This window comes from Sminthopsis crassicaudata, chromosome 1 (genome assembly GCF_048593235.1).
Source record: "Sminthopsis crassicaudata isolate SCR6 chromosome 1, ASM4859323v1, whole genome shotgun sequence".
Lineage (NCBI taxonomy): Eukaryota > Metazoa > Chordata > Mammalia > Dasyuromorphia > Dasyuridae > Sminthopsis > Sminthopsis crassicaudata.
The window spans coordinates 137,560,327-137,564,901 of NC_133617.1; the positions used below are offsets into that span (position 1 = coordinate 137,560,327).

General features: G+C 34.3%; 1 long non-coding RNA gene across 1 annotated transcript; it reads left to right on the top strand.

Annotated features, from left to right (window-relative positions):
- Positions 1-308: 308 nt before the first annotated feature.
- On the top strand, positions 309-3,737 carry LOC141542958 (uncharacterized). The gene is made up of 3 exons (XR_012482284.1): positions 309-483; positions 1,119-1,217; positions 3,587-3,737. It is a non-coding gene; the product is annotated as an uncharacterized LOC141542958 (long non-coding RNA).
- Positions 3,738-4,575: the final 838 nt, after the last annotated feature.

Sequence of the window (4,575 nt, forward strand, 5' to 3'; positions counted from 1 at the left end):
TTAGTCACTTTATTTGAATAATTCCAAAGAGCTTTCCAAAATGACGTATCAATTATTGTAATCCATCATTGTACCTATCTTCCCACAATTCCTCCAAAATTATTAACATTTTAGGTCATTTTGATTTATATTTTTTATTAATAGTTATTTGGACCATTTTTTCATATAATTGTCAACACTTTGCAATTCTTCTTTTGCAAAGTATTTGTTCATAACTGTAAGGGCCCTTTAAATGGGCGGACACAGTGCATCGGGATTGAGTCCCAGAAGTAATTTCTGTGGATATTAGGACTGCCCTTGGGCGGGATCCTGGCCATATTGAGATACTTTTGTAATGGGTGACTCTCTCGCTGATTGGCTGTGTGTGTGACCTCACAGGCCCTATATAAGCCCACTGCAGGCAGCAACCGCCCTCTTTAACCTCCTGCTGTTCACCCTGGCTCCCTAGCTGGGTGGCCAAGCCAAGATGGGTAGCCGAAAGAGGTAAGGATTTTGGTAGTGAACACATGGGTCTTCTGACCAGGTGTTCACTCGGGAACCAACAAGTCAGGGCATCAGTCAGGGCATTATGTGAGTAGGTATAATAAAGGCTTTTAAGATTACATGTGGTTGTTCTTGAGTGCGCTACCGGTTACTAAGCTATAGATTCAAGAGATTGTGGCCAGAGACCTTAGAAGGCCTCAGAGGAGGCGAGCCGGGTAGAGCTCACACTGCAAAGGACAGTGGTCAAAGGTACTCTGGGGGGTCTAGGACAGACTAGTAATTGTAACTGCCAGGAGAGCACGTTACACATAACCTTTGTCCACTTATCTGCTGGAGAATAGTTATTGGCTATATAAACGATAATTGTTTAATATTTCAGATACCAAGTCCTTAATGAGATGATATTTATAAAGCACCTAGCACAATGTGTGGTCATGGCAAGTGCTTAATGAAATAAGCATTTAATTTTCCCAACAACACAAATACAGTTATAATGATAACATTAATTCTTTTTTTAAAATGCATTTTAATATCACTTGTTCTTTTATATCTCCTAATTTCCTTTTCTTTCTTTTCCCTCTTCCCTTTCCTAATGAACTATTCACTATTAAAAATATTTTTATATGGAAAAACAGAAAGAAGAGAAGAAAATCAGTAAAAGCTATCAATGCATTGGGAGAAAAAAATCTGACAACAAATGCAATGTTCCATATCTACAAAAGAGTAGGAAGAAGGTATTTTTCTCATCCCTTCTAAGGTGTCCTTTGTAATTTTGAACCATTCTTCCTTTCTTTTTCTTTTTTCTTTTTTTTTTTTTTTGTTGTTGCTGTTTTATGAGTGTTAATTTTTCTACTTAAATTGTTGGAGTGATTGTGTATATTATTTTCTTGACTGTTTACTTTATTTTACTTTGGCTCTTATTAGTCTTTCCTTGCTTCTCTATATTTATCACATCAGTCATTTCTTATAGCAGAGTAATATTCCTTTATACTCATGAACCATAAATTGTTAAACTATTACTCAATGGGTATTACTCAACTCTTTCTAGTTCTTTGCTGTCATAAATGTGCTTTTATAAATATTTTGATGCCATTAACTAAAAATAAAACATTTACTAAATGATAAGGCAAAATCAAAATCAAACACTGCATTTATTTAATAGAAAACAAAGGCAAGAAAACCCAAGTATCATAGTTATAGTCTTATGATTTCTACATAGAGATACTCTAAATATATCTTAAACTTAACATTTCTAAAATGGAACTCTTTTTTTAATTTTTAATTTTTATCAAAGCTTTTTATTTTTAAAACATATGCATGAATAATGTTTCAACATTAATCCTTGCAAAACTTTGTGTTCCAATTTTCCTCCCTTTTTTCCCATCCTCTCTCCCCAGATGATAAGTAATCCAATATATGTTAAACATGTTAAAAATATATTTAAAATCCAATATATGCATACACAAAAAATATATATGCTGAACAAGAAAAATCAAATCAAAAAGGAAAAAAATGAGAAAAAATGTAATTAAACAACTAAAAGAGTGAAAATGCTATGTTGTAATCCACACTCAGTTTCCACAATCCTCTCTTTGGGTGTAGATGGCTTTCTTTATAAAATCATTGGAACTGGCCTGAATTATCTCCTTGTTGAAAAGAGCCACATCCATCAAAATTGATCATCATATAATCTTCGTGTAATCTGTATAATCTCTCATATAATTTGTTGCCATGTACAATGATTCCTGGTTCTTCTCATTTTACTTAGCATCAGGCTCATCTAAGTCTTTCCAAGCCTCTCTGAAATCATCCTGATGATTGTTTCTTATAGAACAATAATATTCCATAGCATTCATATACCATAATTTATTCAGCCATTCTCCAACTGATGGGCATCCACTGAGATTCCAGTTTCTTGCTACTAGAAAAAGGAATGCCACAAACATTTTTGCATATGTGGGTCCCTTTCCCTCCTTTAAAATCTCTTTGGGATAACCCTGCAGGATCAAAGGATATGCATATAAAATAGAACCCTTAATTAAAAGTTCCAAAAAACTGCCCCTCCCTCAATCTTTCAAACTTTTTCTAGCATTATCCTCCCCTTAGTCACCAAGTTTCAAAATCTTACTCAGCTTTGTTTCTTCCTATTCTCTCATCTTTCCTATCCATTTAGCTGACAAATCCTGTCAATTTTTACCTCTCCAATATTTCCCTTTTCCAATCACATGTACATCCCCTTTTCCAATCACATGGGCATCACTCTAATAAAGGTATCATCACTATTTACCTGGATTATTATAATATCCTACTAATCAGTTTATCTGTCTCTTTTCTCTTGAATACATCCTTTTTATAGCTACCGAAATAGTTATATCCATGCCTTAGGAATACTATGTTACTGTTCTGGTGAAAAACCTTCAAAGATACTCTATTACCTCTAGCATAAAATACAAATTCCTTCACTTGACATTCTTAGTAGTTGAGACAATCTACATTTCTATTCATATTTGATATTACTACTCAACCAGCATTGGACCACTAACTAATCCCTTAACTTGATATAACATCTCTTATCTCTGTACATTTGTGTAAGTTATCCCCCTTCCTCATGTCTGGAACACCTTCCTTCTCTTTTTGCCTTTCAGAATCCTCATTTCCCTTCAAAATTCAACTCAGATGTCAACTTCTTTATTTAGTAAATCTTGATTTTATAAGACAATAATGTTTTCTCCCTTCTCAAATATTCCTAGAACACTTTGTCTGATGTTCTTTTTTCTTTTGCTCCATCACCCCTTCCTTTGTGGTATAATAATATGTGTGTGTATATCTTATCTCTTCCACCTCCAGTAGAATGTAATATATTCCATGAGGGTAAGGGAGAGAGGGGTGTATTTTCACCACTGTATCACTAGCACCTAGCACTTTGCATATAGTAGGCACTTAATAAATGTGTTGAATTTAAACTAGATTCAATTGGATTTACTCATTCAAGCAACAAACATTTCTAAGTATTATAACATACTCAGTAAGAAATCCATTCCACTACCACTGTGATATCACAGCTCAGATAGGCCAGCTAATCTATTTTTTTTTTTTTTTTCAGATTCTGAGTCACCTCAAATCATGGAACATTTCCTTATTATGACTCTACCAGCTGGAGCTTCAACTCATGCTCTTTATGAGTTTTCTTAGATGCCTAAAAATGATGTTATTTCTAATCTAATCATTATTAAAAAGGAAAAAGATTTTTCTGAGTATTGCAGTTGATTAAGGCTTATTCACCTGATCTGGGATGTTTCAAACTGAATGAGTGTGTCAGACATTTGAGATATAGTCAGTGAATAGTTTTATAGTGAAGATGAAACCAGTCTATTTTTATGGTCCTTGCCAACGCCTACTCTAGCAGGTGCCTGCAATTCAAATGCCTTATGAGCTTAAGCAGAATTAGGACTGTTCTTGCATGTGCCAATGTTTCAGGCCCCTACTAATATAATACTAAATAGTATTAGGCCCTTTAGAGATGGAAACAAGTCATCATGCCAGCTTTCTAAGATGTCACATATTTAACTATCACTTAACAGTAATTGAATAGGACTATAGTTTTTGAGAATGAAGGGACCTCTAAACTCTAAATCTCCTAATTTTTACAGATGAAGGAGATAAAATTCAAGGAGATTAATAAGAAGTCTAGTAATAAGGATTTTACTAAGCACTTACTAGATCAGGTACCACTTAAATGACAAGGATAGAAAGAAAGGCAAAAATAGTTCCTGATTTAATGTTAAGTGACTTGCCCCAGGTCATGCATATAGAAAGTGACAGATTTAGTATTCTAACCCAGTCCTCAGAATCCCGGGCCGTCTTCTTTCTATCACCAATTGTTGCCTTTCACTTTCTTCACTTCCCACCTCCTTTCCGACTTTTTTTCATCTACTTGGACTTTCAGTGAGAAATCACTTCAAGCCTTAGGTTTTCCTGAGTATAGGAAAACTATTCTACTGCTAAACCACTTTAGTGCTTACTCTGAGAAAGAAATATGTTTGTAATATTTCTACTTTTACTATTTCTTGAATTTGGGTTAAGGTACTTTGG